Source organism: Bubalus kerabau, chromosome 21 (genome assembly GCF_029407905.1).
Source record: "Bubalus kerabau isolate K-KA32 ecotype Philippines breed swamp buffalo chromosome 21, PCC_UOA_SB_1v2, whole genome shotgun sequence".
Taxonomy (NCBI): Eukaryota; Metazoa; Chordata; class Mammalia; order Artiodactyla; family Bovidae; genus Bubalus; species Bubalus kerabau.
In genome coordinates, this window is record NC_073644.1 from 25,843,659 (window position 1) to 25,869,861 (window position 26,203).

The window sequence follows — 26,203 nt, forward strand, 5'->3', positions numbered from 1 at the left end:
CCTCAAACTGTGAGCCCCCAATATATGGACTATCTTTTGTATTTCAGAATCCCTTGGCTTTCTGCACATGCTATTTCAATCACCTGAAGCATTCCCTAATCACACTTCTCCACACTGACAAATAAGTGCCACGGTTTCCCATCTCCATCTTGATGTTTCACATGAATGATTTTGTTATTTTGTTTCTTGTTTGCATTCTGTACTTCCTCATTTGAACACATCAAATGTGAGTAAACATCTTTGGGACAGAATCTGGGACTTAAGTGAATTTTTATATATAAAACTATATATATTAATAATACATGAATATATATATGTATATATATTTATATAGTTTTCCTAAGAGATAAAAAAAGGGGAAAGGTTTAGCCCTTGTCTTGGTTAATGGCACCATAAATCATCCTGAAAGCAAATCAGAAGCTAAGGTCTCCTCTTCCTTTCACCCTTTATATTGAGATCATCATGAAGCTTTATTAATTCTCCATATAGGTGTGGCTGATACCTGACATACATTTACACATAATCCAATATTAATTAGATAAATATTACTCTGGAGTGGGTGAATATTTTATTTCATTGATGAAGATAATAAACCTGGAAAAAGGAGAAGGTATTTTTTTGCATTGCCTTGGGTCTTTATTTAAATCATGTTTTTATAAGCTGTAGAGAAAAATCAGTGTTCTTCAGTGGGTTGCTTCATCTTTAAACCTGAATCTTCTTTACATGGTTGACCCTCGGTAGCTTTGGTTCTTCAATGTTATCACCACCATATGAAAAATAATTAATTATGTCAGGGGATGTGTTATGCTATGTAGTCATTCAGTCATTTCCGACTCTTTGCAACACTATGGACTGTAGCCCGCCAGGTTCCTCTATCCATGGGGATTCTCCAGGCAAGAATAGGGGAGTGGGTTGCCATGCCCTCCTCCAGGGGATCTTCCCAACCCAGGGATTAAACCCAGGTCTCCCACATTGCAGGCAGATTCTTTACCATCTGAGCCACCAGGGATGCCCATGTCAGGTGATAGCTGATATTAGATAACCAAACATTCCCTTTTGATTCTACTATAATTGTTCTAGCCCAGACCTTCACCATCACAGCACTGGCCATCTAACCATTCCTTTTGATTCTAGTTTTGTTCTTCAAACTACCCAAGTGTAAATCCAACATTATTGCTATACTCTTTAAAACTTTCCTGTTTCACTAGCTCTTTATCACCTATTTCCACATTCATGCTATCAAGAAAGGAAAACCCTCATTATTTCTCTTGCATCTCACTACTTCCTCCAGACTTTCTGCTCAAGTCTCATAAAGGAAGGCATGGCACACTTTCTCTAAAGAACCAGATAGTAAATATTTTAGGCTCTGTGGACAAAAGGGCTTTGTCCCAACTATTCAGCTCGGCCATTGTAGCACTAAAGCAGTCATTGACAATACACAAAAGAACTGGCATGGATGTATTCCCATAAAACTTTATTTATGGACACTGAAATTTTAATTTCATGTAATTTTCATCTGCTCTTATTATTCTTTTGACTTTTCCCCCAGCATTTAAAAATTTAAAGCACATTCTTAGCTTACAGGCTTTGTGAAAACAGGTGGCAGATTTGGCCTGTGAACTATAATTTGCCCACTTGCACTAAGCCACTGTAAAAGCCCTGAAAATACCATGAGGTTTCAGGCACAGGTTTTCTTTGCCTAACATGGCCATGTTGATTAGACAGGAAAACTTTAACCTAAGCGGAGCTCAAGGAGAAGCTAAGCTTCCTCAGCATCTTGTGTGAGGTGTTCCCTAATCCTTACACCCCCAAATGGGGACAGGTTGATTGCATCTTTCATATTCTTTAAATACCTTGTAGATACTTCTACTATATAGTTCTTTTCATGCTTTAATGCAGCTATTTGTGTGTCTCCACCACTCACTGAGAGTAATAGGTTATGTTTTATCTATTTTCAAATTTCTGGCTCCTTGGCATATAAAACCACTTAACATTTTTGTTTTATGGGGTCATCAGGGAAAAGGACAGCTGGAGACTAAGTCCTATTTTGTAGATAATCATCCCATGAGCAGAAAAATTTCAGTATGTGCCGTGAGAGAAGCATTGGGATGAAGCTAGAAAATAATCCAAATGAGAGTTAAAATTAGTGCCTTGGGTGAGTGGTATCTAAAGTAAAGTTGACTAGAATGTACATTAAAATACATTCCTTCTAAATGGAAAAATGCTATGGAAGTTAAACGCAAAAGTTCTCTTCAATTGTCCAAAATTAAACAAGATGTGTCTCTTTCTGCCTTTCCTTTTCTTGCATTTTATAGTTCATCAAAAAAGTATCAGCTTTTGAAACTTTTTTAAGTAACAGAAATAATAAAGTACATCTAACCTCTTTGGTCTAGAGTTAAATTTTCATATTATCAAGTTAGAAAAGTCATTTCTCTTGTGATGTATTGGGTATTTTAAATGAAATTGATAAGGAAGATAAAGGTGCAGAGACTTTCATGTAACTTTTTCATCGAGATATTTCTCAACATATAATTTGTAATATAATATATGTAATTATGTATGGAATTTTGCAGCCTGTCAGGCAGATTGCCAAAATATTTTGTAAAAATATATATTCTCAAGGTAGATACCTGTTATTATACCAACAAGCAGAGGGCCGTGAGTAAATGAGCACCAACCCAATGAAATTATTTATAAGTAAAACATCTGATTTTTTTTCTTCTTCACAACATGTGTCTAATGTGACACTCAAACTTTTTCCTTATTTATAGTTTTTCAATTTTTTTCCCAAAATTTTAGTGGAAGAAATGGGATTTTCAAAAATAAAATGGATTGGGACTTCCCTAGCTGTCCAGTGGTTAAGATTCTATGCTTCCACTGCAGGGGACATGGATTCGATTCCCACATGCCTGTGAGGTGACCAAAAAGTAAAACAACAACAACAAAAAAAAGGTTTTTGGCTGAGGGTGGGCACTGAGGTCACTGGGACCTTATTTTGTATTGAATATATTAGGCTGATGTTGCCTCACCTAGAGAACTAACTTACAAATTGTCTTCCTCTCCCTAATTTATGAGTTTTTGAGGACAATAATTGGGTCTTTTAAAATCCTTTCTCCTCTGTGACAAATATCTAACATGGTAGACTGGACTCTCCTTATAAAAGATAGGTCAGTAGCAAGTTGGTGTGAAGGTGAGGGTTTACGGGGCTTGCCAGGTGGCGCTAGTGGTAAAGAACCCGCCTGCTAATGCAGGAGACACAAGAGATGCTGGTTTGATCCCTGGGTCAGGAAGATCCCATGGAGGAGGGCATGGCAACCCACTCCAGTATTCTTGCCTGGAAAAATCCCAAGGACAGTGGGGGCTGGAGGGCTATAGTTCATAGAGTTGCAAAGAGAGTTGGATATAACTGAGAACTCAAGCCTGGACAATTAACCTTATACATGATAGGGGCTCAATGATTATTTGTTGAATAATTGATGGATTGGGAAAATTAAAATGTTACTTTTTTTCTAGAAGATAACAGTTAAATATTGTACAAAATTTCCCTGATACTTTTGTCAGTCTTCTCTCTAGTGTAGGGCATTTATGACAAGGTCAGCTCTTGCTCTTTATTGAAAAGGTTGAAGTATTTGTTTGGAAGCCAGGTACTATTCTGCAACTCAGGAAAACTAGGTATCCAGTCCTCTCGAGCTCTGACTGTTAATGTCAGCTACAGATATGGCTTCAATTTTACTGGCAGGTTTACAGTTGAGGGACCACTAAATGTGCATACTTATTCTAGTCAAATCCCATAGATTGTTCCAGCCTTTGGGGAAGTGAGGTTTTTGCAGTTTGCTAAGATGTCCATGCCCATCAGCAGGTGCCGGAGCTACACTTGTGCTTTTTTTTTTTTTTTTTTTTTAATTTACTTTTATTGATTTATCTATTTGGCTGTGGGGCTTCCCTGATAGCTCAGTTGGATAAACAATCCACCTGCAATGCAGGAGATTACGGTTCGATTCCTTGGTTGGGAAGATCCACTGGAGAAGGGAGAAAGCTACCCACTCCAGTATTTTGGCCTGGAGAACTCCATGGACTGTATAGTACATCAGATCACAAAGAGTCGGACAAGACTGAGCAACTTTCACTTTCATTTTGGGGTTTCCTTGATAGCTCAGTTGATAAAGAATTTGCCTGCAGTGCAGGAGACCCTGGTTTGATTCCTGGGTCGGGAAGATCTGCTGGCGAAGGGGTAGGCTACTCACTCCAGTATTCTTGGCCTTCCCTTGTGGCTCGGCTGGTAAAGAATCTGCCTGTGATGCAGGAGATATGGGTTCAATTTGGCTGCACCAGGTATTAGCTGTGGCACACAGATCTTCAATCTTTGTTACGACATGTGGGACCTTTACTTGAAGCATATGAACTTTTAGTTGCAACAAGTGGGATCTAGTTCCCTGACCAGGGATCAAACCTAGACCCACTGCACTGAGAACATGGAGTCTTAGCCACTGAACCCCAGGGAAGTCCTTCACTTGTTAATAATGCTTGAAAAGTCTGACATTTGCAGAATCCAGTGCAACACTGTTGGCATTATTCCATAACCAAAGTCTTGTTAAAGAAATCCAGAAACATAATTTGAAATATTAAGAGAAATATCAGTGCTATTAATTTTTGTTTGTTATTTTTCTGTAATAGAGTTCCCAAACTCATTGAGTTTATTAAGAAAGTGACCACCCTTATATGAATATTAAGGAAACATAATTCATTATTTTATGGGTAAGAGATGAACAGGACAGGCATTGAAGACAGGCATCTCTGAAAAACTTACTATTAGAGAAGCCCATAGATTTTTCTCCCTAATGTAAAAACCAAACCAAACTCTGAACATAATCTGTAATAAAAGACAGTAGTAGGATTATTGGTAATTTTTTTAAAAAATGTATTGGAGAAGAGTTGATTTACAATGTTGTGTTAGTTTCAGGTGTACAGTAATGTGAATCAGTTATACATATATCTACTCTTTTTTTTTTAGATTCGTTTCCCAGTATAGTCATTACATAGTTTTGAATAGAGCTCTCTGTGCTATTAGAGAAGACAATGGCACCCCACTCCAGCGTTCTTGCCTGGAGAATCCCAGGGACGGGGCATCCTGGTGGGCTGCCGTCTATGGGGTCGCACAGAGTCAGACACAACTGAAGTGACTCAGCAGCAGCAGCAGCTCTGTGCTATACAGTAGGTTCTTACTAGTTATCTATTTGATATATAGTAGTGTGAACATCGGAGAAGGCAACGGCATCCCACTCCAGTACTCTTGCCTGGAATATCCCATGGATGGAGGAGTCTGGTAGGCTGCAGTCCATGGGGTCGCTAAGAGTTGGACACAACTGAGCGACTTCACTTTCACTTTTCACTTTCATGGATTGGAGAAGGAAATGGCAACCCACTCCATTATTCTTGCCTGGAGAATCCCAGGGACAGGGAGTCTGGTGGGCTGCTGTCTATGGGGTTGCACAGAGTCGGACACGACTGAAGCGAGTTAGCAGCAGCAGCAGCAGCAGCAGCAGCAGCAGTGTGTACATGTCAATCCCCATCTCCCAATTTACCCCTCCTCCCCTCCTTTTCCCTGCTGGTAACCATAAGTTTGTTTTCTGCATCTGTGACTCTCTTTTTGTTTCATAAATAAGTTCATTTGTACCATTGCTTTTGCATTTCACATAAAAGTGATACAATATAATGTTTGTCTTTGTCTAACTTAATTCAGTATCACAGTCTCTAGGCCCAGTCATGTTGCTTCAAATGGCATTATTCTTTTATAGGGCTGAGTACTATTCCATTGTATATCTGTACTGTATCTTCTTTATCTACTCCTATGGGCATTTATATTACTTCCATGTCTTGGCTATTATAAATAGAGCTTTAGTGAACATTGGGGTGTGTGTGTCTTTTCAAATTATGGTTTTCTCCAGAAATATGCCCAGGAGTGGAATTGCTGGATCATATGGTAGTTCTGTTTTTAGTTTCTTAAGGAACTTCCATACTGTTCTCCATAATTGTTGTACCTATTTACATTCCTACCGGCAGTGTAGGAGGATTCCCTTTTCTCCAGACCCCCTCCAGCATTTAGTGTTCGTAGATTTTCTTTTGATGGCCGTGCTGACTGATGTGAGGTGAAACCTCATTGTATTTTTGTGTTTTGATTTTTATTTTGATTTGCATTTCTCTAATAATTAGTGATGTTGAGCATTTTTTCATGTGCTTTTGGGCCATCTGTATGATTTCTTTGGAAAAATGTCTATTTAAATCTTCCACCTGTTTTTTCCTATTGGGTTGATTTTTTTTTTTTTTTTTTTGATTGAGCTGCTTGAGCTGTTTGTATGTTTTGGAAATTAACCGCTTATCTGTTGATTAATTTGCAAATATTTTCTTCAATTCTATAGGTTGTCTTTTTGTGTTGTTTACAGCTTCCTTTGCTGTGTAAAATTTTAAAGTTTGATTAGGTCCCATTTGTTTCTTTTTCTTTTTATTTTATTTACTCTGCTACTGCTAAGTCACTTCAGTCATGTCCGACTCTTTGTGACCCCATAGATAGCAGCCCACCAGGCTCCCCTGTCCCTGGGATTCTCCAGGCAAGAACAATGGAGTGGGTTGCCATTTCCTTCTCCAATGCATGAAAGTGAAAAGTGAAAGTGAAGTCGCTCAGTTGTGTCCGACCCTCAGCAACCCCATGGACTGCAGCCTTCCAGGCTCCTCCGTCCATGGGATTTTCTAGGCAAGAGTACTGGAGTGGGTTGCCATTTCCTTCATGGAGAAGGAAATGGCATGAAAGTGAAGACCCCATGGACTGCAGCCTACCAGGCTCCTCCATCCATGGGATTTTCCAGGCAAGAGTACTGGAGTGGGGTGCCACTGCCTTCTCCAAGTTACTCTAGGAGGTGAATCAAAAAAGACATTGCTGTGATTTATGTCAGAGGGTGTTCTGCCTATGTTTTGCTCTTAGAGTTTTATAGTATCTGGCCTTACAGTTAGGTCTTTAATCTACTTTGACTTTATTTTTGTTTATGGTGTTAGAGAATATTCTAATTTCATTCTTTTACATGAAGCTGTCCTATTTTCACAGCATCACTTATTGAAGAGACTATCTCTTCTTCAATGTATATTCTTACCTCCTTTGTCATAGATTAGCTGACCATAGGTGGGTGGGTTTATCTCCAGACTTTCTGTCTTGTTCCATTGACCTGTATTTCTGTTTTAGTGTCAGTACTTAATGGTAATTTTAAAAAGAACATTTTGCCATACAAAACTTGCTTTTCCATTCTTGAGAGGCTTAATGTTCATTTAAAAAGAATGTTGGCCACAAAAACTTGCTTTCTCAATTATCATAATGGATTTACAAATATAAAGATCATGAATCCCTAGCCCACTCTTTAGAGAAAAAATAAATCACCATGATAAATAGGAAACTGTCATTTTCTTTTTGGTAATTAGTATCTTAGTCATGAAGCATTTTTTTTTTTTTGGTCTTGTGTGAAACCTTTCATAAACCTAAATGGATTTTTTGTGATGGAGATAGTTTTTGAAACTGTTATTAACTTTGAAACAAGATGATAACAATTTATGTTATGTCTGCCTTCGAATAGGTTGATTTTTATTAATGCAGAGACAAAACTACTCAAAAATTTCAGCAGAAAAATATTTTATAGCCAGATGAAGTTGTTATTTTGTGTTGCATAAAAGACAAACTCAGATACGGAAAAAGAACTCTTGTGTTCTGGTTGTTTTTTCTTTTGGACAGATTAATTTCTGGTTAGGGAAATATATCTGCCACATTTAGGTACTTTTGCTTGAGTTTCATGCAACTAATTTCCATAAAAATAAAAATTTCACTCATATAATGGGAAAAACAGAGAGATACACACAATAAATGTCATTCCCTTAATTTTTCAGTGTTATTTATTTTGGAATGGAGAATACAAAATATGGGAAACACCTAAAAATACTGTATAAATCATAAAGTCATTTCTACAGCTTGCATGAATCCCTTGAATGTGTATTTCTTTTAGGATATAAAAAGATCATTTGGAAAGTCAAGATAAGTGTTTGCTAAACAAATTATAGAATCAGTCACCTAATAATAATAAACATTTCATATTTATATAGTGCTTTACAAGTTACAATGTACTTCCATATATATCATCATGGTTTTAAGCAATGTCGTTCCTTTAAAAATAAACATTTATATCAAAAGTTGTCCAGGTACCACAGGTGAAAGAAGTTGAAAAGAGAAAAGCCAATGAAAGATGACAAATGTATTAACCAGAAGATTGATGTTTTAGAAACCAACCTGGAGGATTTCAAAGCACAGATGGTCAATGATATCCGTATCAGTTACAGGGGAGAAGTCAAGTAAGACGCAGACTTATCCATTAGATTTGACAATTGGAGGGAAAAGAGGGGGAGCGGTTAGAGAGAAATTGTGGGCAAAGGAGGATTTACTATGAGGGAAGGGAGTTTCCGTGTCAGGTCCACTCAAATGCAAATTCCCTTTCATATTCCTAAACTAACAGTCATATTTTATAATCTGTTTTCTTAAAGTTGGCCTCAAAACTGTATAAGCTTTTGGTCCTGCAATGCCTGATCCATTTCTTATTTTGGAGATGGAAACCTAATGCAATGGTTGGAGATATAAATGGGAGAGGAGAAGAGTAGATAGAGAGTATGAGTTATTCTTTCAAGAAACTTGCCTAGGGACTTCCCTGGTGGTCCAGTGGTTAAGACTCTGTGCTTCCATTGCAGGGGGCATGGGTTTGACATGCATGCCATGCAGCTAGATCTAAAATTAAAAAAAAATAAGAAGCTTGCCTGTGGTCAAGTGAGTCATGTGTATGCAGAGAACCAGGGTGTGTGTCCAGCACATTAATACAGAGGCCCGTGCTCAGAAGGGCAGCACACTTGGGGTTTAATGCTCTCCCATTGCTGTCTTGATTTTCTTAACAACTCTTTTAACTTACATTTTATGAATGATGTCTGATCAGACAGTGAAAGAACATAGGGCCTCATCTCACACCTCCCTCCCCCAGGAGAGGTTCTCTGCCGCTTGCCCCCCAACCCCCTGGTGCTCCAGGCCCACTTAGCCTCTGCCTCCCTGCTGCCACCCCACCACCCCACAAGGGTTGTGCCCCTGCCCCTGGAAGGAGCCCGAACATGAGCACAGGAAGGGTCAGGAGTGGAGATGTTCATCCTGCCACACCTTGGGGCTGGGAATGGTGACACCTGGCACATCCAGGCTGGCAGCATCATGGGGTGTTGGGTGGATGGCCAGCCAGAGGCCATCTGTCAGCAGAGACCAGCATGCAGTCCACCTGGGACCCAGGTACTTAGTGCTCTTGGCGTGAGGTTTAAAGATCACTGGGTTTGCATATGTTAATCCCATCCTCCTAATTTGTCCCTCCTGTTTTCTGTGTTTGTGGATCACTACTCGGAAAGATTGAGAGCAGGAAGAGAAGGGGGCAACAGAGGATGAGATGGTTGGATGGCATCACTGACTAAATGGACATGAGTTTGAACAAATTCCAAGAAATAGTGAAGGACAGGGAAGCCTGGTGTGCTGCAGTCCATGGGATCACAGAGTAGGACATGACTTAATGATACAACAGCAGCAACAACTGTGTAAAATGGATGAACAACAAGGACCTACTATAGAGCACAGTCATGAACTACTATTGAACTATACTCAATATTTTGTAATAACCTATAAGGAAAAACAATCTGGAAAACAATATATATATATGTACTAAATTGCCATGATATTAAGAGACGCTTACTCCTTGGAAGGAAAGTTATGACCAACCTAGATAGCATATTCAAAAGCAGAGACATTACTTTGCCAACAAAGGTTTTTCCAGTGGTCATGTATGGATGTGAGAGTTGGACTGTGAAGAAGGCTGAGCACCGAAGAATTGATGCTTTTGAACTGTGGTGTTGGAGAAGACTCTTGAGAGTCCCTTGGACTGCAAGGAGATCCAACCAGTCCATTCTAAAGGAGATCAGTCCTGGGTGTTCATTGGAAGGACTGATGGTAAAGCTGAAACTCTAATACTTTGGCCACCTCATGCAAGAATTGACTCATTGGAAAAGACCCTGATGCTGAGAGGGATTGGGGGCAGGAGGAGAAGGGGACGACAGAGGATGAGATGGCTGGATGGCATCACCAACTCGATGCACTCTGGGAGTTGGTGATGGACAGGGAGGCCTGGTGTGCTACAATTCATGGGGTCACAAAGAGTCAGACACGACTGAGCAGCTGAACTGAACTGAAATTGCTCTGCTGTAGACCTGAAACTAACAAGATGTTGTAAATCAAGTATGTTTCAATTTAAGAAAATCATTGGGTTTCATCCATTTGTGTGGCTTGTGGTGACAGGCCTGGGGGAAGAGAAGATGACAGGCTAGCCTGTCCTAGGCCATACCCCTCCCTGGGTGGCAGTGTGTGGATTGAGGGTGATGCAAGGGGATCCTGGCAGTCCTAAGTCTGGGCAGAGTGCAAGTACCTCACGTGGTAAGACAGGACCCCTGGGTGCCTCTGAGGGTCTTCATTTCAAGGCTCTGTGACTGGAGGGAGCCTCTCTTCCTCCCAACAAATTCCCTGATTCTGGCATGGATTTGTCTCTTTGGGCCAGCTCAGGGCACCCTCTGCAGATGAGCCACAGAATGCAAATTTTATCATTTTGGTGTTGTTACATACAAGGTAAATACTGTGCCATTTGTACTTAAAACTAGCATAACACAATATAAATATGAATGGTAAAATTTATGCTAAAATTTAATATTTTAATTTGATGGTATTTATTTATTTATTTTATTTTTTTTTAATTTTATTTTATTTTTAAACTTTACATAATTGTATTAGTTTTGCCAAATATCAAAATGAATCCGCCACAGGTATACATGTGTTCCCATCCTGAACCCTCCTCCCTCCTCCCTCCCCATTCCATCCCTCTGGGTCGTCCCAGTGCACCAGGCCCAAGCATCCAGTATCATGCATCGAACCTGGACTGGCAACTCGTTTCATACATGATATTTTACATGTTTCAATGCCATTCTCCCAAATCTTCCCACCCTCTCCCTCTCTCACAGAGTCCATAAGACTGTTCTATACATAAGTGTCTCTTTTGCTGTCTCGTACACAGGGTTACTGTTACCATCTTTCTAAATTCCATATATATGCATTAGTATACTGTATCGGTGTTTTTCTTTCTGGCTTACTTCACTCTGTATAATAGGCTCCAGTTTCATCCACCTCATTAGAACTGATTCAAATGTATTCTTTTTAATGGCTGAGTAATACTCCATTGTGTATATGTACCACAGCTTTCTTATCCATTCATCTGCTGATGGACATCTAGGTTGCTTCCATGTCCTGGCTATTATAAACAGTGCTGCGATGAACATTGGGGTACACGTGTCTCTTTCCCTTCTGGTTTCCTCAGTGTGTATGCCCAGCAGTGGGATTGCTGGATCATAAGGCAGTTCTATTTCCAGTTTTTTAAGGAATCTCCACACTCTTCTCCATAGTGGCTGTACTAGTTTGCATTCCCACCAACAGTGTAAGAGGGTTCCCTTTTCTCCACACCCTCTCCAGCATTTATTACTTGTAGACTTTTGGATCACAGCCATTCTGACTGGTGTGAAATGGTACCTCATATTGGTTTTGATTTGCATTTCTCTGATAATGAGTGATGTTGAGCATCTTTTCATGTGTTTTTTAGCCATCTGGATGTCTTCTTTGGAGAAATGTCTATTTAGTTCTTTGGCCCATTTTTTGATTGGGTCATTTATGTTTCTGGAGTTGAGCTGTAGGAGTTGCTTGTATATTCTCGAGATTAGTTGTTTGTCAGTTGCTTCATTTGCTATTATTAATTTGATGGTATTGAGAATGACATTAAATAGCAAAGACAAAATAGCATGCAAGTTGAAACAAGGAGAAAAAGAGGACAGAAGACAGGAAAACTGTTTTATATGTACCTTTAAGAGCACTTTTCTCTACTTTTTGAACATAAGGCTTTATTTTCACCTTGCAATGGCAGCTACGAATTTTGTAGCTAGCCTTGTGTGTGTATGTTCAGCAGAAAAGGTAGGAGAAAGAAGACACTTGGTAAAACCATCTGCTTGATGTGAAATTTGATTTGCATTAATCAGTACCATTACCTCTGATTGAATGAGAGAGTTTTACTGAGCTTCCTACTTAAATTATTCAAGTATGTCTGATTGGTGGAGCCTGGTTCATAACCTGTGCCCTAGCTGCAAGGGAAGTGAGCATTTCACATTCTGTTTCTATATAGTACTGGCTACTCTATGTTTCCTAGCATGAAGCTGGGGATTGTCCAAACCCAGGAAGTAGTTCAGATGCTGTAGGGAAAAAATGTAGGCACCTCACTCATCAGTCATATCCCTTGAACCTTACCTTTTCACTGTGCTCTGACTGACCGTGACATCCAGTTGCCACTTTGTTATTGTTATTTATTTGTTATTTGTTATTGTTATTGTCTTTGTTATTGTTGTTTAGGGGCTAAGTTGTGTCTGACTTTTTACAACCTCATAGACTGAAGCCCGCCAGGCTCCTCTGTCCATGGGATTTCCCAGGCAAGAACACTGGAGAGGGTTGTCATTTCCTTCTCCAGGGGATCTTCCCAACCCAGGGACTGAACCTGCATCTCCTGCATTGGCAGGTGAGTTCTTTACCACTGAGCCACCAGGGAAGCCCTGCCACTGTCTTTGTTTTAAGCTGTTTCCAAAGCCAATAAAAAAGGTTCTGCTCATTTCACAGTGCTGGCTGGAAGTGCTGAGGGGAATTGGTTGTCTTGGGTGAAGAAATTTCAGCCAGTGACTGATAGGAAGCCCCTCCATCTATGCAAGGTGACAATGAGAAGTGGTGTTAGTATTCAGTTGCTAAGTCATGTCTGACTCTTTGCAACCCCATGAACTGTAGCACGCCAGGCTCCCCTATCTTTTACTGTCTCCCAGAGTTTGCTTAAGCTCATGTCCAGTGAGTTGGAGAGGTGTATCTGATACCATTTCCTAGAATTTCCAAGTGGGATTATGCTCTCATGTCTCACTGTAGGAGTTGACCTGATAACATAGCATTTGTTGACTGCCTTCCTTTCTCTGATCCAACTCCCTTCTAGGCATGTTTCGTTTACTTCCTATATAATCACCTTGCCCTTGAATCATTTCCTAAAGGTCAGCATCTAAAGGAACTCAAACTAATACAGACACTGGACAGCGAAAAGAGTAATGAATGTCTAGCTTTCCTCGTGACATAAGCTTGTGCTTCTCTGCTTCCATAATGACTATCTGGGCACATTTCTGTAATAATACTTACCTCTCTATAATGTAAAATTTCTCTAACTGTCCCCTGGTTAGACTCACAAGATCTAGGACCATGTACCTGTGACTGTGTATCCCTGGAATTCATTGCAGAGGCTACATGAAATGGTGCCCCATCGCTATCTACCAGTACACAGGTGAACAAACTCATAAATGGTTATGTGTTTATCCCAACAGAACAGCTCATGAAAGCTTTACATGCAAATGTTTACTTTATTACTGTTATCTGAAATCCTGATTGAAATGATTGTGGTTATCTTTATATTTTTCAATCTGGCCAATTTTATTTTCGGCCTGGTTGCTGTGTAGATGTAGGCATGTGATCCCATTAATCTGTGCATGTGAGGGTGTGCAAAGAACAATGCCTTATTGTATTTTTTTTTCCTTGAAAATTACAGAGAAGCGTCTCCCAAATCTGTCTTCAACCTGGCAAACAACATTAATAGACCCAAATTGGGTGGCAAACCTAGTTTCTCATCCCTCATGCCTGAAGGTTTTTGAGAAATCCAGGAGCATGGGGGAGAAATCCAGGATGATTCTGATAGGAATGAGTATCTGTCTTATCAGAGATTCAGCCCATACTGTTCTATCCCATGAGTTTGGTTCTAGCATTTTCCACAGAGGTGTCCTTTAACATTTTTCTTACTGCATTTTTGTATTGAATTTAAAGTCAGTGAACTATGCCAGCTCAGGGCTTCTCAAATCTGAGGATCTCTGTTTCCTAGAGAATAGATTTGGCTCACCAGAGCTAATGCCACCCACATTCTAGAACCTGACCAGAACATGGGCTCCAAGCCAACGTCTATGCCTCCCTTTCACCTTCCATGAAGAACAGCTTTGAAAGTGTGTCAGTGTGGAGGTCAAATCTCCTTTCTTTATCTTTTCCCTATTAATGTCACAATTATTCTTTTCCTTCTCTTTCTTAAAACAATGAACAGGAAATCATACAGATGGCAGAATGTGTTAAAGGCTTTGAGCAAGTGTGTGTTAATAGCAGAGGAAGCAGCAATAAGTTTTCCAGGCACTTCCATACAGAAAACTTTGCTAAAGCAATGAAAGAAAAATATGCTTTTCAGTGTTCCAAGTTAGAGATTGTTGCTAGTTTGAATAATGGAACATGAAAATGTGAATGGATGGATGGGGCCATAAAATCTCTAGGATAATCAACCCTCTTTTTTTTCAAGTTACTGGCAAGATTTTTTTATTAAACTTTTTATTGTGTATTGTGTATTTTATTGAGTATAACTGATTATACTGCAGCCATGAAATTAAAAGACACTTTCTCATTGGAAGGAAAGTTCTGACAAACCTAGACAGCATGTTAAAAAGCAGAGACATTACTTTGCTGACAAAGATCCATATAGTCAAAGCTATGGTTTTTCCGGTAGTCATGTACAGATGTGAGAGTTGGACCATAAAGTAGGCTGAGCATCAGAGAATTCATGCTTTCAAATTGTGGTGCTGGAGAAGACTCTTGAGAGTCCCTTGGATTGCAAGGAGATCAAACTAGTCAATCCTAAAGGAAATCAACCCTGAACATTTAATGGAAGGACTGATGCTGAAGCTCCAATACTTTGTCCATCTGATGCGAAGAATGGATTCATTGGAAAAGCCCCTGATGCTGGAAAAGATTGAGGGAAAGATGGAAAAGAGGGGACAGAGGATGAGATGGTTAGATAGCATCACTGACTTGATGGACATGAATTTGAGCAAGCTTCAGGAGATGGTAGAGGACAGAAGAGCTGGGCATGCTGCAGTCTATGGGGGTCGCAAAGAGTTGAACATGGCTTAGGGACTGAGCAGCAACAAATTGATGATTAACAACGTTGTGAGTTTCAGGTGGACAGCAAAAGGACTCGGCCACACGTATATGTGTATCCGTTCTCCCCCAAAACCCCTCCCATCCAGGCTGCCACATAACATTGAGCAGAGTTCCCTGTGCTAGACAGTAGGTCCTTATTTGTTATCCATTTTAAATATAAGTGAATAAATGATGAGCTGAAACTTCAGTTCTGAAGTAATTTTGGAATTTCCTATTCTGATTTCCTAAAGGAAATCAATCCTGAATGTTCGTTGCAAGGACTGATGGTGAAGCTGAAACTCCAATACTTTGGCCACCTGATGTGAAAAACGGACTCACTGGAAAAGACCCTGATGCTGGGAAAGATTGAAGGCAGGAGAAGGGGACGACACAGGATGAGATGGTTGGATGGCATCACTGACTCAATGCACATGGGTTTGGGTGGACTCTGGGAGTTGGAGATGGACAGGGAGGGCTGGCGTGCTGCAGTCCATGGGGTTGCAAAGAGTCGGACACAAGTGAGTGACTGAACTGAACTGACGGATTCTGATTTAATTTGAACTTAGACATATGCTGTTAGAATATTTTTTGACCATTTTCAGTGAATATTTGTTTATGTTTTTATTTCAAAATCATCAAGTTCCCCAAATGTTTTAATATTATATTAGTTTCCCATTACTATTGTAATAAAGTACTGAAAACTTGGTGACTTAAATACAATACAATTTTATTTTATTGTCTTAAAATCCTACAGGCAGAAATCTGGTATGGGTTTCATTGGTCTTAAATTAGGGTGTCAGCAAGGTTGTATTCCTTCTGGAGCCTGGAGAGGAAGATCCTTTTTTTTTTTTTTTCTATTTTCTTGAGGCTGTCAGCACTCATGGCCTCTATCCTCCACCTCCCAAGTCAGCAAAGATAGATTGAGTTTCCACATTAAATCAATCTGATTCTTATACTCTTCCCACTGTCTTTCATTCTCGGAGACCCTTCTGATTACACCGGGCCAAACTGGATAATCCAAAATAAAGTCCCTAGCTCATGGTCGGAGAAGGCAATGGCACCCTACTCCAGTACTCTTGCCTGGAATATCCCACGGATGGAGGAGCTTGGTAGGCTGCAGTCCATGGGGTCGCGAAGAGTCGGACACTACTGAATGACTTCACTTTCACTTTTCACTTTCCTGCATTGGAGAAGGAAATGGCAACCCACTCCAGTGTTCTTGCCTGGAGAATCCCAGGGACGGGGGAGCCTGGTGGGCTGCCATCTATGGGGTCGCACAGAGTCGGACATGACTGAAGCGACTTAGCAGCAGCAGCAGCAGCTCATGGTCAGCTGATTAGCAACCTTAATCCATCTACAACCTCAATCTCCCCTTGCCTTGTAGCATAACATATTCACAGATTCCAGGGATTGTGATGTGAAGATCATTGCTCACTCTTATTTTGCCTACTATAAGGTGATTTTTAAAAATACATAAAACTAGCCAAAGAACATAGCCAAAGAACATAAATCACAACTGAGAATGATACAATAAAGAAATAATTGATAGGGATGTAGAATGGTCCAGATGGAGTAGAAATACTGGAGTGGGTTGCTATTTCTTTTTTGAGGGATCTTCCTGAACTAGGGATCAAATGGGTATCCTGCTTTGGCAGGTGGATTGTTTACCACTAAGTTACCTGAGAAGCCTGCTTTTAAGCATAGTTATTGCTTAAATAGAACTGTTTGCTGCTTATACCTAATTCTCCTATGAAATAATGAGGCTAAAGTCTTGTGTGTTCTATAAATCTTCCTTTTGATGTGAACCTAGTTCTTCTTTATGCCTCTCTCAACTTACTACAGCATGATGAACCCCAGTTTACATTCTATTGAATGATTTGCTCAGTACAGTGTTCCACTTGGTAAACATTTCCATGACAACAGGTATATTCAACTGTAATACAAGAAAAATGTCTCAGTGCTGATCAACATATAGTATACATCCATGCCATACCAGAAGATCACAGAATACCAGTCCTAAGGCCTCTGTCTTTACATACAAACATAGATATATATGCTGTGTGCATTTGATCTGTAACATAATTCATAACATGTGTAGGGGAAAAAACAGAATAAATTCATAACAGAAAGCCAACTATTCCTGATAATAGTTAATATTCCTGCTCAACTTCGTTTCTGTCTCATATGCCTAGCCCTTTCCTAAGTTCCTTCATATGAGTGCTAGTGTGCTGTGTGCTAACTCGCTTCAGTCGTGTCCAACTCTTTATGATGCTATAGACTGTAGCCTGCCAGGCTCCTCTGTCCATGGAATTCTCGAGGCAAGAATACCAGAGTGGGTTGCCATACTCTCTTCCAGGGGATCTTCCTGACCCAAGGATCGAACCTGTGCCTCTTAGGTCTCCTGCATTAACAGGTGAATTCTTTACCATGGAAGATACCTATATACTTTAACTGATTTAATCTGCATGGTGAGTGGCTTCTGTTTCTATTTCCATTTTTCAAATGAAGAAATGAAGGCATTGAGAGGCTGATTGACCTCTCCAAGGTGAACTAATAAGTAGCTAATGTGTGATAATTTGGGATTTGAATCTACTTCATCTGGCTTCAACTCTAGGCTTTTACCATACAGTATTGCTTGAAAATCCCATGGACGGAGGAGCCTGGTAGGCTGCAGTCCATGGGGTCGCTAAGAGTCAGACACGACTGAGCGACTTCCCTTTGACTTTTCACTTTCATGCATTGGAGAAGGAAATGGCAACCCACTCTCGTATTCTTGCCTGGAGAATCCCAGGGATGGGGGAGCCTGGTGGGCTGCTGTTTATGGGGTCACACAGAGTTGGACACGAGTGAAGTGACTTAGCAGCAGCAGCAGCATTGCTTCTAAGAACAAAACCAAAAAATGCATCCTCACATTCCTCAAAAAGAAGACAGTGTGTCAGGCTTTTTATGAAACTTACTGCTTTGCATAACTTGGTCTATTGGATATTTTTACCGGTGAAATGTTGAGGAGAAAATGATACCTTAATCATTGAAAGAGATGTTATATTCTAGAAATCCCCTTTGCTAGAATGTGCTCCTCTTTTCTTCCTCCTCTCTTCATTGGTTAACTCTTTCTAATGCAGATCATACAAGGAGTGTGATTATTATTTATTATTTTTCATTGAAGTTGATTTGTAATATTATGTTAATTTTAAGTGTACAACACAGTGATTCAATATTTTTATAAATTATACTCTCTTTAAAATTATTACCAAATAATGACCATATTTTCCTGAATGGTATATTATTTCTTTGTTGCTTATCTATTTCGTACATAGTGGCCTATATCCCTTTTTAATCCCATAGCTCTATCTGGCTTCTCCCCTCCTCTCTCTTCCCTGCCCCATAACACTATTTTGCTGTATATATTTGTTTTACTTTTAGACTCCACATATAAGTGTTAACATAGAGTATTTGTCTTTCTTTGAATGATTTCACTTAGCATAAATGCTCTCTAGGTCCAGGCCCATTGTGGCAAATGGCAGGATGTCATTCTTTTTTATGGCTGAGTCATATTCCATTGTGTGCTGCGTCTTTTTTATTCATTCATTGGTTGATGGGTATTTAGATTCCTTCCATATCTTGACTGCTGTATATAGTGCTGCTATGAACATTTGGTTGTATATATCTTTTCTTGTTAGTGTTTTCCTTTTTATTCAGATATATGCTCAGAATTGAAATTTTTGGATCATATTGCAGTCCTGTTTTTAGTTTTTTAAAGAACCTTGATCTTGTTTTCCATAGTGGCAGCACCAATTTCTTAATGCATTCCCACCAACAGTGTACAAGTATTCCATTTTCTCCATATCCTTTCCAACCTCTGTTATTTGTGGTCTTTTTTATGATACCCTTTCTGATAGGTGTGACAATATTTTATTTCTGAAACTTTATTGTTTCCCAAAACATAATTTTTACATAGATACAGGATGAAGTAGTGTTGCTCACACTACTACATTCACCGTTCCTTGCACGTACCCTCAAATCCCATGCATCTCACTGTATCCTACTCCCTTAGTTAAATCAAAGTCCACCTAAATCCAATATTTTGCCTCCACTGTGCCTTCACTTGAAGCACTGACCAATGCTGAACAGAAACACAACCATGACAACTGGTAATATCTTGATTCTATGATTCCGGACTGTAAGTGGGAATTCCTGACTATAAGTGCCTATTTCTGGCAATTATACTATAGTCCGCCATCCCTTCACTCACATTCTTCTAAAAGACTATTTCTCCTCTATATTTGAACATTGAAAACTGCCTTACTTTTCCTCAACTTGACTGATGTGTTGGTTCTTATTTTGCTGAAGGAAAACTCCCTCAAGGTCACATGACCACCTCTGTCCACCTACACCTCTCTGGGCTTGTAACTCTCTGCCTTCCCTCCCGCTACACCAGTTAAGTATCTTACTCTTCCACTAGATCATGAAAATTCAAGCTGAACCCTCCAGCGAGTCTTCCTTTTTCTCCCCCAAACTTCAGGTATTTCCTCTTCTACTGAAGCATCATCCTTCGTCTTTGCTCAAACATCACTTTCCATTTGAGGACTTTTTCCACAACTTCGTGTCCAATTGCATGCCAGACTTCCTATTCCCTTTGTCTACTTTATTTACCTTTATAGTAATTATCACTATTTAACAGACTGTATAGTTTACTGATTTGATTATTGTCTGCTTGTCCCCTCCCCCACTACCTCCAAATTAAGTTCCTCAGGATGGGGATATTTTATGTTTTACTCCCTGCTGTATACTAGTATCTAGAACAATATGTAGCAGAAATGAGTGTTCAATATGTACTTGGTGCATGAATGGCTGAAGTAAGGTAATGATATTTTGTATAATTTACAAGCTGTTTTCATAGTCATTCTCTCATTAATCACAACCACTCAGTCCCTGGTGGCTCCATGGTAAAGGATCCACCTGCCAATGCAGAAGATGTGGGTTTGATCCCTGGGTGGGGAAGATCCTCTGAAGAAGGAAATGGTAACTCACTCTAGTATTCTTGCTTGGGAAATCCCCTGGACAGAGGAACCTGGTGGGCTATAGTCCATGGGGTCGTGAAGAGTTGGACACAACTTAGTGACTAAAACAACAATAATTCAGTAAATATAAAATGACTGATATCATTAGTTCCACTTTATAAAAATAAAAACTGAACCTTAGAGAGTTGGAGAAAAACTAACATTGGATCCTTGGTATCCAGCTCCTAATTTATTGTACTTCCTATAATTCTCCTATTCAATAAATAAATATTGAATGCCTGCTGTGTACCAGACACTGTGCTGTGTGCTGGGGATATGGAGATGGACAAAACATGGTCTCTACCTTCCAGGGTGGGCTTCCCAGGTGGCTCAGATGATCAAGAATCCACTTTCAATGCATGAAAGTGGAGTTCAGTCCCTGGGTCAGGAAGATCCCCTGAAGTAGGAAATGGCAACCCACTCCAGTAGTGTTGCCTGGAGAATTCCATGGACAGAGGAAACTGGCAGACTAAAGTCCATGGGGTCGCAAAGAGTTGAAGATGACCAAGCAATTAACACTTTCACTTTCACCTTCCAGGAACCCAGAGTCTGTAAAGCTCCCCAGATACTCAGGTTCTAGGATGAAAGTCTGAATGAGGGTAGGATGAGGATGGCAGAAGAAACACATGGGGAGTGGTGGCCAATTCTACCTGGTGGGAGCAAGAAAGGTTATACTTATGCTGAGTCCTGAAAATCGAGCCTGTTTGCCAGGTAAGTAGAGAACAGAAAAAAAAAAAAATCTAGACAAAGATATAAATGAGAATAAAGATATCATCATTCTGCTTATTATATTAACATTGACATTTAAAGTTCACTGCAATGAATGAAATCTCTTTGGTCTGGGTATAAAAGTTTGTAAAAAATGGGAATAAAAAAGACTATGTAATGAATATTTTAGTAACTATGTTGGGGAAAGAAAGTGCTTATGGGGATATGAATAGTTCTGATTTTATTTTTTAAAAATCAAAACTTTTTATTGGAATTAACAGGTGAATAGGCTCTGAGGAACAAATTAAGTAGCCCAAGCAGAAGCTTTAAGCATGTTGATCTCCAAGGGGATATTGATTTGAGTACAAATGTGAAATCAACTTTTCTGTCAATTTGTCCAAACCCGACTTTAGCTGGGAGAGGGTAGTTGTGATTGTTCTAAGGCATCAGCAGACACATGCTATACACTGTACACTGTGGACCCTATGAGTGGAAATATCTACCTCCACATGCATCCAGTATCTAACTCTTTACTAGCAAAGTCCTTCCCTGAATTTGACCCCATGATGATAAATGTCTGCATGAGCTTTTTTTTGGGAGTATGGTTAGAATCACCCAGAAGGAGGCAAGAGAGACCTAAGTTTGGGTGAGGATATAGGAAAAGTGAATGAAGACCTCAAAAAAGTTGAAAGTTTTGGTTTTGGTGACCAAAATAAATTGAAATTCCAATGTACTTAGAATTTAAAACTGAGGGCGTTTCTTAGTGTTTCTTTATAAAATTTCAGTTTCTTTTTATCAAGGTCATAAATATCCAAAAAATTTTTTAAACAAGCTTATGAATAACAGCAGTTTGCCAGCTTGTCTCCTCCCTACTCCTTATTCAGGCATTCTAGAGGCAGCCACTTTTAACTCTTTGATCTGTTTCTTCTGTTATTTTCTTCTGTATTTCTAAATAATACACTCATATTGTTACTTCTTTATTTTTCAACTTCAGACATGTTTTATTGATTCCTGCTCTGAGACAGAAACAAATAGCCCTCCAACTACTGTACTCCCCACCAACACGCAACTTTGCTTTTTCTCATTTTCCAAATACAGTTATTCTGCAAAAAGTCAGTATTACACTGTTTACATTTTAAGATTGTGGGTGGGCATTTTGTGTATGTTCATAATAGAAATCTATCTACATTTAAAATAATACATTTTGGGGGGGGATTTCTTAATGGTATAAATTTTAAATATTTAAGCTTTTGGATTCAACTTACAAGTTTTATTATTCTATCTCTAATCAATTACTATTAATAATTATTTATAAGAAGGTTTTACTAATGTCTGTCGCATTTACAAATTTAGCTCATTTAAATCCTATAAACAGCTTTTAACTTTACTTTCTATTTAGTATTTTCAAGTGTTTCATTTTGCTGACTAGGAAACCAAACCAATAATTTAAATAATCGGAATAAACTAGCAAGTACTGCAGTGGGTTGCCATGCTCTCCTCCAGGGGATCTTCCCAACCCAGGAATCAAACGCAGGTCTCCTGCATTGCAACTGAGCTACCAGGGAAGCGCAATCAGTTAGTATTAATAGTTATTTATAAGAGGGCCTTTTACTAATGTTTGTCACATCTACAAATTTAGCTCATTTAAATCTTGTAAACAGATTTAAACTTCACTTTCTATTTAGTGTTTTCAAGTGTTTCATTTTGCTGAGTAGGAAATCAAACCAATAATTTAAACAATCTGAAGAAACCTAGCTAAGTAAACTTCTAGATATTGTGACCCTCCACTTATCCTAAACATTCTAACACGGTTGATATACTTTCTAAAATTATATTATACTTTCCAACTGAAAACCTCAAGACAAAATCAGATGCTCTAGAATATTAAGACTAATCTGTTGGATTAACTAATTGGTTGGAATGCCAAATTCTTAAATTTCAAATTAAAACAGAGATGTTAATGTGTCTGTCATGGGCTAAATTTAGTATATTATAATTTAACCTAAATTTCCCAGAGTTAAAGACACTTACACAAAAAAGTTACCTTTTTTTCTGAGCAAAGTGGAATTCCTATATTGGTTGACAGTACTGGCCTAAGCTAAAACCTAAAATTATTACTTTTTAAAGGTAAATTTAAAAAAAAATTGATCTTGGTCCATGTGCCTGGGATTCTAGTAACTGATTAATTTTTGTTTAATTTGACTCTGAATCTCTCCATCCAGGCCACCAAAATCAGGTTGTTTCACCATGTGATTGGATTATTCTGGTTGATAATATTCTGGATACTTTTAATAGTCTCCACTTTTGGTAAGGTCACAACATCTACAGATATTTAAATAACATCTAATTTTACTTTATATACTTCTCTTGTCTTGATGTCATTCTAATAACAACCACTATATAAATATTACTCCAGGTGAACTGCGTCATGTTCTATTATTAGATTTCTTACCCTAAAAATATTATTTTTCATTGTTTTTACATTTGCTTTATAATTTTGTTTCTACTATAGTTTATGGAACTAAGACAGGCTCAGTTTTGTTTTACAATATAATATATCTGAAATTAAAACTCCAAAATGAAAGTTTACAAGGACTTTGATCAGTTTGTATTTCCTCTTTATATATAGTGTAATAGAAATCCATGTCTCTATATTATTAAGTTTAAAGTTCAATAAATATAGATGAAAACAGAGTTATATTTAATTGGTTGTCATTCTTTTCTTAGTAGTATATAAAATAAATGGATGGTAAGTTTTATTTTTAAAATGTATTTTATTGAAGTATTGTTGATTTACAATATGTTAATTTCTGCTATACAGCAAAGTGATTCATTTTCATATAAATATATAAATATGCATTCTTTTTCATATTATTTCCCATTACAGTTTATCATAGGATATTGAATATAGTTTCCTATGCTGAACATCAGGCCTTTGTTGTTTATCTATTCTGTATATAATAGTTAGTATCTGCTAAGACCAAACTAGCAGTCCATCCCTTCCCCTCCCCTTTGGCAAGCGTAAGTATGTTCTCTATGTTTGTGACTCTGTTTCTGTTTCATAGATAAGTTCATTTGTGTCACATTATAAATTACACATATAAATGATATCATATGGTATTCGTCTTTCTGTTTTTGACTTACTTCACTTAGTATGATAATCTCTAGGGCCATCCGTGTTGCTGCAAATGGCATTATTTCATTCTTTTTATGGCTGAGTAGTAGTCCATTATGTATATGTACCATATCTTCTTTATCCATTCATTAGTTGATGAACGTTTAGGTTGCTTCTGTGTCTTGGCTATTGGAACAGTGCTGCTTATGGATGGTGCATTTCAGAATCTATGATACCTTCAGTTCAGTTCAGTCACTCAGCTGTGTCTGACTGCGACCCCATGGACTGCAGCACACCAGGCCTCCCTGTCCATTATCAACTCCCGGAGCTTGCTCAAACTCATGTCTATCGAGTCGGTGATGCCATCCAACCATCTCATCCTCTGTTGTCCCCTACTCCTGCCTTCAATATGTCCCAGCATCAGGGTCTTTTCCAATAAGTCAGTTCTTCACATCAGGTGGCCAAAGTATTGGAGCTTCAGCTTCAGCATCGGTCCTTCAAATGAACATTCAGGACTGATTTCCTTTAGGATGGACTGGTTGGATCTCCTTGCAGTCCAAGGGACTCTCAAGAGTCTTCTCCAACACCACATTTCAAAAGCATCAATTCTTCGGTGCTCAGCTTTCTTTACAGTCCAACTCGCACATCCATACATGACCACTGGAAAAACTATAACTTTGACTAGATGGACCTTTGTTGACAAAGTAATCTCTCTGCTTTTTAATAGGCTCTCTAGGTTGGTCACAGCTTTTCTTCCAAAGAGTAAGTGTCTTTTAATTTCATGTCTGTAGTCACCATCTGCAGTGATTTTGGAGCCCCCCAAAATAAAGTCTCTCAATGTTTCTATTGTTTCCCAATCTATTTGCCATGAAGTGATGGGACCAGATGCCATGATCTTAGTTTTCTGAATGTTGAGTTTTAAGCCAACTTTTTCACTCTCCTCTTTCACTTTTATCAAGAGGCTGTTTAGCTCATTAGATTTGGTAAAATCCACTGTCACTTATTTTACTGTAAAACTCTCTGAAAGAAATGAAAATTTTCTTTCAATATTTTCAAGCACATGGATCCTACCTTGGCATTTCACTCGACTGTAGTCTGTTCTGATTGTTCTGAGTCTGCTCCCCAGCTGTTGTGGAACCTCCCTTCACTGTTATCGCTGGAAGTTCCTTCTCCCTCCTTCCTTGAATTCTCTCTTCCTGGGATTGCACATTTCCTTCTTCCTTGGTTTATCCCATCATTTGGGAGAGCTCATCTTTGGGATCTTGAATTTCTAGAAAGTTTTAGTCTAGTCTCATTCTTGCTACTAATTGTTGATAATTTCCTCTTACCTGTATTCCCTTTTGAAAAATGTTTTATTCTTTATTATTTAAGGGACTATTTATCATTTAGATGATAAACCCTAGATTGACCCTCTCTTTTTCTTCTCTTGTTTCCTATTTTCTCTTTGTTTTATATTCCTCTTATTTTCTGATTGATTTTTCTCATACTTATCTTACAAATATTTGAATTTTTTCTTTCTGCTCTTCTGTTTAATGTCTAAGTTTTTTAAAAAACTGTTTTTCAAAGATTCTTCAAACAATTGTATTACTTTCATGTTCTCTTTTACCATGTTAAATTTATTACATTGTAAACATTACTTTTGCTGCCTGGTTGCTCCTGTTTCATTCAAGTTCCTTTACTTGTTTGTTTGTTTTGTTCTCTCTCACATAAAATGCTTTCTTCAAAGATCAGGATCCTAAGTCAGTCAATTTGCCCAGAGAGGAATCCTCCAACCTTTGTCTATGGGCTACAAGCCCATTGCCAGTGATCAGTGAGCTAGTGTGGGAAGGGTGATGGAGAGAGGGATCAATTAATCCTACTATCCCATCATGGTGCCATACCTCACCCCAGCCATATCTCTGAGTCTCAGGTAGAACCTATCAGTTCAGTCTTTCCAAAGAGAAAGCCTCTGTCTTTAGTCTGGATCCTGAGAACGATATGTCTTGAATTAATGGGTGAAGACCTCATGCTTCTGATGGGGTATTTGGATAGAGGAGAAACATACAAAATACATTTTATTAAGTAAGTAGAAATATTAAAGACAAATATCACCAGAGGAAAGACAAGATTTAGTCATGTGAATCTCCTTTCTTTTCCTCTTTTATTCACTTTACAAGT

At 38.7% G+C, this 26,203-nt stretch overlaps 1 long non-coding RNA gene across 1 annotated transcript in view; it reads left to right on the top strand.

Moving 5' to 3' along the window:
* The window catches only part of LOC129635985 (uncharacterized), a 41,817-nt gene extending 18,178 nt beyond the window's left edge, over positions 1-23,639 (top strand). Inside the window, exons 3-4 of the long non-coding RNA XR_008706572.1 lie at positions 20,762-20,934; positions 23,154-23,639. This is a non-coding gene — a long non-coding RNA (uncharacterized LOC129635985). The remainder of the gene's footprint in view (positions 1-20,761; positions 20,935-23,153) is intronic.
* The last annotated feature ends 2,564 nt before the right edge of the window (positions 23,640-26,203 follow it).